Raw genomic sequence first — 13,722 nt, forward strand, 5'->3', positions numbered from 1 at the left:
GCTTTAATCAAAAGTATGTGCATCACAGCATCTGGAAAAAAAAAACACAAAAAAAACGGAAAATGAATTTTTAGAAATGTATTAAAAAGGTAAAAGAAACAAAAGCAAATTTTTCATTATTTTAACTATTTTAAATACAATCACCGGTTTATCCTATAACAGTAAAACATATAAGAAACAATGGAATGGCAATTATCAGTTTTTAACAGAATTAAAGATTTTTTTTAAGGGTTTATCCAAAAGCAGCAGGTGGAAAAGAAACAACAACAGGTATAAAAAGGCAAAAGGAGTCACTCACATTCCCATTCCCCTTACTGCTGCTATTCCAAAGCTTCCCTGGCTCCCGCTGGTCTCTGTTCACCTTGGCACCAGCAATGACTTGTCAAGATGACATGTAATTGTACTGCCAATCACTAGCCACAGTAGTGACAGGAATAACGATACATCATTGCTACATCCAGTGATTGGCTTCAAAAGCCATTTGTAAAGCATCGTGACTAGAGACTGGCAGTTGAATAGAAAAATCAGCACAAAGGCAACATGAAATTCGTAAGGGGAATATTACTCCATAATATTGTAAACTGGTTAAAAAATGTGGGGCTGGATCCCTTTAAATATTTGTCTTCCAGATCGTTTTTAAGCCATAGCTTCCAAATCATTTAAGCAGTAGGGAACCCATAGCTTAAAAGTCATTTCTTCTTTATTTTCATGACTTGCCCTGCTCTGTACAGCAGCCCGGTATAGGGCTCTATGTATGGTGTGTAGACACTGTGTTGGAGACAGTCATAGTGACTATTAGGGCAGAGGTCAGCTGTTGCAAAGTATAGAAGCTTGAGTATGGTGCCATACAGCTCCAGAGTAGGAGAAAGAATATATAGAATTGTAAGAAAACGGCCTGAGTAGAGTAGGATGGGACAGGAAGCTGCAAGCCAAATTGAAAGGAATCGGGTCAGAAAGGCTCCGGAGAACCATGCAAGGCGCAAATTGCCGAGTGTTCCAACACAGCTCTGGTTGCCTGTTTGCCGAGATCTGCATAATTTGCTGCCCAGCATGAGAAACACGATCTCTCAAAAGCAGAATAGGAAAGGGAGGGCCATAGAGCTGTGTATAAAAGGAATGTGATGCATAATACAATTAGCAAATGGGAAATAACCATGTGTCCACGGTACAGAACACACAAACAGAAGATGAACACTAGAAACACTTGCGTGAGATTTGTTGAGCAGACATATACTGCCATTACTAGTGTTTTGAGATTCGACCAGGAAGAAGAGACCAATGGAGAATAGGATCTCTAGCGAATTAGTGAGGGCAAGTATTTTTTTTCTATAAATACTCGAGTCCTTTAAAAAAGTATTTTATTTGCAGGTAAAGTTGGTGCAACTCGATTTCCATATCCCAGTCCATAAGTCATGACAGTGGTCCGTCGCCACTGACCGGGAGCGGAAGAACCCCCTATTACCTGATGGCAGTCATGGCTTTTCTTTTGATTAGCTAGCTTGGGACATCGTCATCATTACAGAGTGATGCAAATGTGAGGTCATCTTATCAAAAGAAGAGCCAGGATATCATCAAGAAAGAGGTGGTACTAACGCTGCACCGCTTTGTGGGCTTCCTGATACCATATCAGCGGATAAAAATAGAGATGATGGTGGGATGTCCCCACTCTACTGGTCCTTACTCCCCTGAAGAATCTTGATTAGAGGAAATGCGTTGAGAGTAGCGTACCCTTGCTTATCACAGAATTTTGGCCATCACCATATGAATTTGGCAGTCTCTATATTCTGGCTGGGTGAGAGTGTTCCAAACTATTATTTTTAGAGTGATGGTTGTCTAATGTGTTTACCCAATGGGGACTGACCCTTGGGCCATTTATTGATTGACACATGCTGGTACAAAATCTAATTTTGGATTTTGATTAATCCTGCACTGCCAGGATCATTCTGATTCTATCTGTTGGTCAGTGTTGATTATTAATTATATGTGTTATGTTTTGTCCGTGTGGCGCTGCACTAGTTTGCACTTTAATGTATTTGGGCAATTCTGAAATTTTAGGTTATACTTTATATTAAAAGTTAAGTTTTATTACCACTTTGGCTACTATTCCTCAGCCTTACTCACTCCCAGCCAACGGCCACTAAGGGCTACATGGTCGATGGACTGGAATTGTACACATTGCTTCACATCAACCCTAATTTGCTGGACAACAGCTTTATGTAGACGAGAAGTTTAATTTCTTGTCATGTAAGCTACACAAGTCAAAGATAAGCAGCTATGTCACATATCTGATGGTGAGGTGTAGGCAAAAAGTATTTTGTTTCGAAGTGTGATCAAACAAAATGACCACCAAGAGCTAGCTACTCTTAAAAAGGTTACTCCACAATAGAACCATAGTGCTAGAATACAGATGACCATAAAGACAACCCTAAAACACAAAAGCGATGTTGGACCAGGTAACGTCCACTGCATCAGTCAGATTTTTTTTCCAGTTATCTTAAATGGAGTAATTTTTAAGGAGTGTTCAGTTTGTAACCGCACCAGTCAGTGAGTGAGTGATGGCAAAACCTTGTAATAGAACATTACTTATTTTTTTTGTAGCTTTAACATGTGAAATGCTGCAAAAAGTCGAGTTAAGTTTGTGGTTCATTTATTTTATGACAATCTGAAATGGAGATAGATTTTCCTACATGATATTTTTTTGATTATATTTTATCATTGTTAAGAGGTAACTGAGACAAGGAAAAAGCTGTACAAGAGCCACAACCTTTCAAAAGGACACGTGCCTGCCGGGCGTATGTACCACCTGATCACTTTAAATTCTATTAATATTAGATATGAGCAGACATCTGTGTTTAACTTTATCCCTAAATCACTTCAACTTTAGGAACACGATATAATTCTATGATCACATGAACGGCATAAAAGAAAACGGCCACACGTAATAGCCATGAAATCAAGGCCACGCAGATCAGACGGCTGGTACAGAGGAAGCTTTATATCTGTCCCGGTCTGCTGGAAAAAGAAAAGGCACTAGAAGTGGATTATTAAATCCAGTAATCCTACCCAAAGTCATTGCCACTAGACACACATTGTTTATTTTATTTTTACGATTTTGGACAAAACAAGTTTTCATAAATGAGACTGAAACAAAAAAAAAAGCGAAGTTTTGTCCAATTCCTTGACTGTGACATTATTTTTTTTTTCTTCAAGATGAAGGATTGCATTGAAGTCTTCAGAAATACATGAAAGGTTTCCTCCTGTTGTTTTGGTTGCCCTGTCTATAAATCTAAGCTTGCATTGATGACCTCTCACTTCAAAGCTACTAAATTAAGTCATTAGTGTCACACTGACTGTGGCTGTGAAGTTCTTCCTAAGACCTCGCCATTTTCACAGGTGTAGCCACAGATACATCACCCAGAAAAATAAGTAGTTTATTTACATATTTTTAAATGCCAAAAGCGGGTGACAAACAAGTGACCTTGATACATTTTACTTTCTTTCAACAAACCAACAGTACATTAGCGATATTTATGTATTTTTTTTAAATCTAGATATAACGTATTGAAGCTTTGACGTGTATTTTCTCCATCCATTTTCTTTGGAAAACATCCTACCTGCATGAATAAGCTTACCTAACTTCCTTCCTGCTACTTTGTATATGTAATTTTTATTTTGGTATCATAATTTTCTGTCTAATTTTGTGATTATTACTGGTTTTGTATTATTTAAGATGACTCTATTTACTTTCTTGATTTTGTTCTTTTTTATTTTTATTTTATAATAAGGTTATGATTCCTTAAGCTAACACCTTCATTTATTTACTTCTATTTTTATTTGCACTATTGCCTTTTATCTTATTGTGTTTGTGATATAGTTTGTTTGAAGCAGTTAGATAATACATAATGTCCTGTCCTGTTGTATTTAAACATTGCAGTCTTAGGCTAGGTTCACATTGCGTTAACACAGCCCGTTCAAGGCAGAGATGACAGGCTGCGTTAATGCTATAGCATAACGTGATATGCGTTATGCTACACCGCTAGCGCAGATGCTCCATCTGTGCTAGCGGTGACGGAGTCTGAGACGCTGCAGCCGGCGTCCCAGGCTCCATCACTGAATGACGGCACATCGCGAATGCGTGCCGCTTTACGGAGTGCGTCACGATGTGCCCGACAATGGGGCTGAATGGCAGCGTTAACAAACTGCGTTACACCGCTGTGTAACGCAGTCCGTCTAACGGACAGCTATAACTTAATCTGAACCCAGCCTTACTTTGTTTCTAGATACAGCTTATATATATTCATTCCAGGGAGAAAGCAGTATGTGCATGCGCGCTGATGCGCCTGTTTCCTTGCCGACAGCGTCTCTGGTGTCTCCTGGTTACGTGGTTCTCCAAGTGGGTGCGGCATCATCGGTCACATGACGCGGTTGCCGGGGTTGCACGCTCGCATCTGCGTGTGTTGCGAGTCATCACCATGCCTCCTCCCTGTGATTGTTTAGCACTTACACACCCTCCAGTGATGATTGGCTCTAGGCACTATATAGAGGTAACATTGTCCCTGTTGACTCCACCCTCTGACGAAGGCACAAGCCGAAACGCCCTAAATATAATTACACTTGCATGACCTACACTACTTTATTTCCTTTTGTATGAGCACCACCGGTGTTATTATATGAACATTGCTTATGATTATGATTGTGATACCAGTTGTTATACACCTAACATTGTCATTGCACTTTAATTATTACTCACGTCATTATGATATTGCGGCCGGCAGCACTATAGTTATGTATAATTTATTTGTGCACTGAACTTTAATTATTGTTTATATCATGCTAGTATGGCAGTACTAAATCTTACACAATTTTAACGTAATTGTTTTTCCGGCTTCCGCTTTTGCCATTACCCTATGTCCTGGTGGGCGTCCTTGTCTGTGTTTTTATCATTATATATTTTTTTACCCAGTTGTTACCATTTGACACTATTTGTGCATAATAAAGATTACTTTGATAATACTATATTGGGATTTTACTGGTCATTTTTTTCCTCTCTCTCCCTCTTTTATTCATGGTTATTGTACCGACTGTCCCTGTTTCTAATTTAGTCTGGTTTGTTTGGTTATATAACTTACATAATTGATTTAATATTATTGTCTTATGACCTATCCATAGACTTGTTGGTTCTCTTGCTATGTGTCACTTTATGTAGTAATAACATCAGCTAGCTTCAACATATTCCAGTGATTCTGTGGGTTTTTTGGTGACACATTCTACTTTATTTTATTGGTAAATTTATGTCGTTAAGTTTTGCTTCTTATAAGAAAATATCTGAAATTTGATGACAATTCAGAAAAACTAGAGATTTTAAAATTCTGAATGCTTATATCCTTAAAGTACAGTACTCAGACAACCCCTTCTCAATTACAATATTCCTTATTATAGGAAAAAAACACCTTATACTCACTTCCGATGCTGTTCAACTGATGGGTCTCCCAGAGCTCATGTTTCATTGATATGCCTTATTCTGATTTTTGGGAGGCAGAATTAACAAGTAAACAGCAGTTCAAGTTTCTTTTTCCTTTTTTTTATGCTGTTCACTGTGAAGGTTTTATTCTTTGGGTAAGTAGGAGTACAGTGATACCAGAGTTTTGCTTCTATTACTATTATAATTACACAAGCCAACAGAATGCTTCTTTATGCAGAAAATTTCCATATTATGAGAGCTGTGAAAACCTTTTTTTTTTTTTTTTCTTATTGGCAACAGAGCAGAGATTCTTATTGATTCCATTTTAGGGAACATAACTTTTTTGATCACTTTTTATGAAATTTTTCTGACGAAGAATGAACAAAATCTTGCTATTCAATTATTGTTTACATTTTTTTTACACTGTTCACCATGCCTAGAAGGTGCTTCCCACAAAATTAGAATATGATTAAAAAGTTAATTTATTTCAATTCTTCAATACAAAAAGTGAAACTCACATATTATATAGAGTCATTACAAACAGAGTGATCTATTTCAAGTGTTTATTTCTGTTAATGTTGATGATTATGGCTTACACCCAATGAAAACCCAAGTGTCATTATCTCAGTAAATTAAAATTAGAATAATTAACAAAAAACACCTTCAAAGGCTTTCTAAGCATTTAAAAAGGTTCCTTAGTCTGTTTCAGTAGGCTCCACAATCATGGGGAAGACTGCTGACTTGGCAAATGTCCAGAAGGCAGTCATTGACACTCCACAAGGAGGGTAAGCCACAAAAAGGTCATTGCTAAAGAAGCTGGCTGTTCAGAGTGCTGTATCCAAGCATATTAATGGAAAGTTGAGAGGAAGGGAAAGTGTGGTAGATAAAGGTGCACAAGCAACTGGGGTAACCGCAGCCTTGAAAGAATTGTTAAGAAAAGGCCATTCAAAAAATTCGGGGATATTCACAAGGAATGGAATTTTGCTGGAGTCATTGCTTCAAGTGTCACCACACACAGTCGTATTCAGGACATGGGCTACTAGTGTGAAATTCCTTGTGTCAAGCCACTCATGACCAACAGACAACGCCAGAAGCGGCTTACCTGGGCCAAGGAGAAAAAGAACTGGACTGTTGCTCAGTGGTCCAAGGTGCTGTTTTCAGATGAAAGTAAATTTTGCTTTTCATTTGGAAATCAAGTTCCCAGACTCTAGAGAGGCCACATTCCAAGCTGCTTGGTGTCTATTGAGAAGTTTCCATAATCAGTGATGGTTTGGGGAGCCATGTCATCGGCTGGTGTAAGTCTGATGTGTTTTATCAAGACCAGTCAGCGCAGCCGTCTACCAGGAAATTTTAGAGTACTTCATGCTTCCCTGTGCCGACAAGCTTTTTGGAGATGGAAATTTAATTCTTCAGTAGGATTTGGCACCTGTCCACACTGCCAAAAGTACCAATACCTGGTGAAAAAACAACAGTATCACTGTGCTTGATAGGCCAGCAAACTCGCCTGACCTTAACCCCATAGAGAATCCATGGGGTATTGTCAAGAGGAAGATGAGAGACACCAGATACAATGCAGATGAGATGAAGGTGGCTATCAAAGCAACCTGGGCTTCCATAACACCTCAGCTGTGCCACAGGCTGATCGCCTCCATGCCACTCCACATTGATGCAGTAATTGATGCAAAAGGAATCCCGACCAAGGCATTTACTGAACATACATTTCAGTAGGTAAACATTTCAGATTTTGAAATCATTTTTCAAGCTGGTGTTATAAAATATTCTAATTTACTGAGATAATGACTTTTGGGTTTACATTGGCTGTAATAAATACTTGAAATAGATCACTCTGTTTGTAACGACTCATATTATATAGAGTTTCACTTTTTGTATTGAAGAACTGAAATAAATTGATATTCTAATTTTGTGAGAAGCACCTGTAGCTTTATTCTTCGGGTCAGTACAAATATAGCGGTACCAGTTTTATATGAGGCTACGGTTGTACACTACAAACAATTTACCAACAAAAATTTTTTTTGCATCACTATATTCTGAGAACTGTACATTACTGAGCTACACGAGAGCTTGTATTTTTGTGGAACAAGTTGACGTTTTCATCTATGACTTTTTTTATAATACACAACTTTTTAAACTGCTTAATATTGCATTTTTTATGGTTTTGGCTGTATGGTATAAATAACATCAGTTTGTTTATTTTTACACAAAAGCTGCAGGTTTTTTGTAGGGAAACAGCATTTTGTGTTTTTTTGCTTTATTGAATTTTTTTTAAATAGTCCCACTATGGAACCTCAATATTTTTTATTGTGAGATTTGGCTTAACATTGACACAATTCACCGTACTGTGAGGTCATTACGGTAAAGAGAAAGCCTCCATCTAACGTGTTACACAACCCAGATGTTTCAATATCGATACAGAATGATGTCCGCTGTCAAATATAGCTGACACTTGCAGAAATTTTGCCTGTTGATGGCGCTATTCAATTATTCCTCATTAAGGCCTTTAAAGACCACCGTGAAAAGCCGTATCGTTGATTGTGATGGTATTAAAAGAACACTAAAACAGAAAATGCATAAAATGGGTAAAAAAAAAAAAATTGTAATTCCTCCCTAAATCAACTCCTATTCTTTGATTTTATTATGTCTCATGTTAAAATTAAAACTAAAAAAAGATATAAAGAAATCTCTATGTCTCCCAGGAGTTCAGTCATATCCAAGATGGTATATCAAGGCCGAGTGCTAACCGATGTTTTATCGGATTGTACTCAGCCCAATATTATTCTATGGGCAGTGCAGATATCCAATTGTTTTCTCATGCAAATTCAGCATGAGAAAACAATCGCAGAATGCTGTGAGTGCATCCGAGATTCAGATCGCACACACCCATACAAGTCTATGGGTGTGTGTGAAACATCGGACTGCATTCGGATGTCATCGAACACCAGCAATGGAGATGGAGAAATTATTTTCTCCTTCTCCTCCGTACCTGTGCTGTGAAGCTCTCATGCAAAAGGATGAGAGCACAGATCACTGACACTCGGCTCACACTCGCAGCAGTTTGAGCTGATGCACTCGTTTGATTCTCTCGTATATAGCTCTCCAATTCTGTCATCAGATTATTTTGTCCCACTTTTTTGGAGTAAAATCTGACCCATCTTTTATATGCTCATGTGAACCTACCCATAGGATAAGTTTGACATTTGTAGTTTTTAAAGCTAAGGACAGCTGGGATAAGATGTAGTAGTATAAAGTGATGATCAAGTATGTACAACAAAGCTATGAAAGGTTTAAATTATCTTAAATAATAGTCTTTTCTTCTCATGACAACTTTTTTACCTTTGACAATAAGTTTTTATTGCAATAGATATTTCAAAAGGGGACAAAAGTGACTATGGTTCAGTGGGAGAAAACGTATATTCATATTGGACAATTATTTTTAAGCCATGATCTGCTCCTATGGCAGATACATTGACGATGTACTACTTATCTGGAGCACAAATGTGTCTGTTATGAGATATATCAACAACAATTTTTTTAGATTTAGAACTAAAGTGGATTAATGGCCAGATTATTATCATCAACACTGACTAAAAGCTCATAACTGGCAATGCCTCCCTTCATGCAACCACCCAGTCATCACCCAACACACACAATAAATCTGTACCAGTAGGGAACTTACTAGAACAAAATGAAATTACAGAAATGCACTCTCGGCAGGAATCAGGTCCTAATCATAAAAGATTGATTTAAAAGGAGTTATCACCACTGGATGCTACAAAGAGCTTTTTACATTGTGAAAAATAAATAAAATCTCACCAACTTTAACATATGCTTGGAAAACTATTAACCCCTTACCTACAATTGACGTAATATTCCGTCCATGTGACCATGGACCTAATTACCATGGACGGAATATTACGTCACCATGATCAGCGGCGCCCACGTGGTGAGCGCCGCTGATCGCGGCCGGGTGTCAGCTAATTATCATAGCTGACACCCGGCACAATGTGTCAGAGGCGGTCACGGACCGCCCCCGACACGTTAACCCCTTGCACACCGCGATCAAACGCGATCGCGGTGTACCGGGGGTTAAAGGGAAGTATCGGCAGGGAGGGGTCTCCCTCCGTGCTTCCCTGAGCCCCCCACAGCAGCGCAATGTGCAGCGCTGCTGCGGGGGGCTCCTTTCCTCCAGGCCCCCGAATCCAAGATGGCGACGGGGGCCTTCGGGGGCCTGAGGAAGCTGGCTTCCTCAGTGCCTGCAAAGCGCAGGCATGAGGAAGTCTGCAGCAGTGCCTGTGACAGATCGCTGATCTGTCACAGTGATCTGTGATGTGACAGATCAGCGATCTGTCACAGGACAGTGATGTCCCACCTGGGACAAGGTAATAAAGTAAAAAAAAAAAAAAAAAAAAAAGTGTTAAAAATAATTTTAAAAAAAATCGCTAAATAAATTAGTAAGAAAAAAAAAAAATATTCCCCAATAAATCCATTTTTTCAAAATAAAAAAAACCAAAAACAATAAAAGTACACATATTTGGTATCGCCGCGTCCGTAATGACCTGCCCTATAAAACTGTCCCATTAGTTAACCCCTTTAGCGAACCCCTTAAAAAATAAAAAACGAAGCAAAAAATAATGATTTATTATCATACCACCGAACAAAAAGTGCAATAACGCGCGATCAAAAAGACACATATAAATATCCATGGTACCGCTGAAAACGTCATCTTGTCCCGCAAAAAACGAGCCGCCATACAGCGTCATCCGCAAAAAAATAAAAAAGTTATAGCTCGCAGAATAAAGCGATACAAAAATAATTATTTTTTATATAAAATTGTTTTCATTGCAAAAAACCGACAAAACATAAAAAAACGACCTAAATGAGGTATCGCTGTAACCGTACTGACCCGAAGAATAAAACCGCTTTATCAATTTTACCGCACGCGGAACGGTGTAAACGCACCCCCCCAAAAGAAATTCATGAAATGCTGGTTTTTGTTCATTCTGCGTCCCAAAAATCGGAATAAAAAGCGATCAAAAAATGTCACGTGCCTGAAAATGGTACCAATAAAAACGTCAACTCGTCCCGCAAAAAATAAGACCTCACATGACTCGGTGGGTCAAAATACGGAAAAATTATAGCTCTCAATATGTGGTTATGCAAAAACTACTTTTACAGTAAAAAGCGTCTTTTAGCGTGCGACAGCTGCCAAACATAAAAACCGCCATAAATAGTAAATCAAACCCCCCGTTATCACCCCCTTAGTTAGGGAAAAATAATAAAACTAAAAGAAAATGTATTTATTTCCATTTTCCCGCTAGAGTTAGGGTTAGGGTAGGGTTAGGGTTAGGGTTAGGGCTAGGGCTCAGATTAGGGTTAGGGGTGTGTTGAGGTTAGGGTTGGAGTTATAATTGGGGGGTTTCCACTGTATGGGCACATCAGGTGCTCTCCAAAGGCAACATGGCGTCTGATCTCAGTTCCAGCCAATTCTGCGTTGAAAAAGTCAAATGGTGCTCCTTCCCTTCCAAGCTCTGCCATGCGCCCAAACAGTGTTTTACCCCCACATGTAGGGTATCAGCCTACTCAGGACAAATTACAAAACAACTTTTGGGGTCCAATTTCTCCTGTTACCCTTAGGAAAATAAAAAATTGGGGGCAAAAATATAATTTTGCGGAAAAAAATGTTTTTTTTATTTTCACGCCCAGGCGTTATAAACTTCTGTGAAGCACTTGGGGGTTCAAAGTGCTCACCACACATCTAGATAAGTTCCATGGGGGTCTAGTTTCCAAAATGGGGTCACTTGTGGGTAGTTTCAATAGTTTAGGTACATCAGGGGCTCTCCAAACGCACATGACACCCGCAGACCAATCCATCAAAGTCTGCATTCCAAAACGTCACTACTTCCCTTCCGAGCCCCGACGTGTGCCCATACAGTAGTTTTCTCCCACATATGAGTTATCAGCGTACTCAGGACAAATTGGACAACAACTTTTGGGGTCCAATTTCTCCTGTTACCCTTGGGAAAATAAAAAAAATTGGGGACTAAATGATGATGTTTGTTGAAAAAATACGATATTTTTATTTTCACGCCCGGTCGTTATAAACTTCTGTGAAGCACTGGGGGGTTCAAAGTGCTCACCACACATCTAGATAAGTTCATTAGGGGGTCTAGTTTCCAAAATGGGGTCACTTGTGGGGAGTTTCCACTGTTTAGGTACATCAGGGGCTCTCCAAAAGCAACATGACACCCGCAGACCATTCCATCAAAGTCTGCATTCCAAAACGTCACTACTTCCCTTCCGAGCCCTGACGTGTGTCCATACAGTAGTTTTCTCCCACATATGGGGTGTCAGCGTACTCAGGACAAATTGGACAACAACTTTTGGGGTCCAATTTCTCCTGTTACCCTTGGGAAAATAAAAAAATGGGGACTAAAAGATGATGTTTGTGGAAAAAATACGATTTTTTTATTTTCACGCCCGGACGTTATAAACTTCAGTGAAGCACTGGGGGGTTCAAAGTGCTCACCACACATCTAGATAAGTTCCTTGGGGGGTCTAGTTTCCAAAATGGTGTCATTTGTGGGGGGTTTCTACTGTTTTGGAACATCAGGGGCTTTCCTAACGCGACATGGTGTCCGATCTCAATTCCAGCCAAAAACGTCAAATGGCGCTGCTTCCCTTCCGAGCTCTGCCATGCGCCCAAATAGTGGTTTACACCCACATGTGGGGTATCAGCGTACTCAGGATAAATTGCACAATATCTTTTATGGTCCTGTTACTTTTGGAAAAATAAGAATTGAGGGTGAAAAGATCATTTTTGTGGAAAAAATATGATTTTTTAATTGTACTGCTGTACGTTATAAACTTCAGTGAAGCACTGGGGGGTTCAAAGTTCTCACCACACATCTAGATAAGTTCCTTGGGGGGTCTAGTTTCCAAAATGGTGTCATTTGTGGGGGGTTTCTAGTGTTTTGGTACATCAGGGGTTTTCCAATCGCGACATGGTGTCCGATCTCAATTCTAGCCAAAAACGTCAAATGGCGCTGCTTCCCTTCCGAGCTCTGCTATGCGCCCAAATAGTCATTTACACCCACATATGGGGTATCAGCGTACTCAGGACAAATTGCACAATAACTTTTAAGGTCCTGTTACCCTTGGAAAAATAAAAATTGGGGGTGAAAAGATCATTTTTGTGGAAAAAATATGATTTTTTAATTGTACCGCTGTACGTTATAAACTTCTGTGAAGCCCTTGTGGGTTCAAAGTTCTCACCACATATCTAGATAAGTTCCTTGGGGGGTCTAGTTTCCAAAATGGGGTCACTTGGGGGGTTTCCACTGTTTAGGTACTTCAGGGGCTCTCCAAACGCGGCATGGCGTCCGATCTGAATTCCAGCCAATTTTGCATTGAAAAAGTCAAACGGCGCTCCTTCCCTACTGAGGTCTGCCATGCGCCGAAACAGTGGTTCCCCCCCACATATCAGGTATCAGCGTACTCAGGACAAATTGCACAATAACTTTTGCAGTCCAATTTCTCCTGTTACCCTTGGTAAAATAAAGAAAATTGAACCTGAAGTATTTTTTTTGTGAAAAAAGTTAAATGTTCATTTTTTTTTTAATATTCAAAAAATTCCTGTGACGCACCTAAAGGGTTAATAAACTTCTTGAATGTGGTTTTTAGCACCTTAAGGGGTGCATTTTTTAGAATGGTGTCACTTTTGGTTATTTTCTATTATATAGACCCCTCAAAGTGGCTTCAAATGTGAAGTGGTCCCTAAAAACAAAATGTGGTTGCAAAAATGAGAAATCGCTGGTCAATTTTTAACCCTTATAACTTCCTAACAAAAAAAAAATTTTGTTTCCAAAATTGTGCTCATGTAAAGTAAACATGTGGGAAATGTTATGTATTAAGTTTTTTGTGTGCCGTATCGCTGTGATTTAAGGGCATAAAAATTCAAAGTTGGAAAATTGCGAAATTTTCAAAATTTTCGCCAAATTTCCATTTTTTTCACAAATAAACGCAAGTTATTTGAATGCAATTTTACCACTAACATGAAGTACAATATGTCACGAGAAAACAATGTCAGAATCACCGGGATCCATGGAAGCGTTCCAGAGTTATGACCTCATAAAGGGACAGTGGTCAGAATTGTAAAAATTGGCCCGGTAGTTAACGTGCAAACCACCCTTGGTAGTGAAGGGGTTAAAAACCTATAGTAGCACTACCATATAGTTCAGAATGTT

General features: G+C 39.1%; 1 protein-coding gene across 6 annotated transcripts in view; it reads right to left on the reverse strand.

Annotated features, from left to right (window-relative positions):
- The window catches only part of KIZ (kizuna centrosomal protein), a 205,321-nt gene that overhangs the window by 54,145 nt on the left and 137,454 nt on the right, over positions 1–13,722 (reverse strand). The gene's annotated exons all lie outside the window — the stretch shown is intronic.

The sequence above is a fragment of the Dendrobates tinctorius genome, unplaced genomic scaffold (genome assembly GCF_039654945.1).
Source record: "Dendrobates tinctorius isolate UK_male_01 unplaced genomic scaffold, ASM3965494v1 ptg000250l, whole genome shotgun sequence".
Taxonomy (NCBI): Eukaryota; Metazoa; Chordata; class Amphibia; order Anura; family Dendrobatidae; genus Dendrobates; species Dendrobates tinctorius.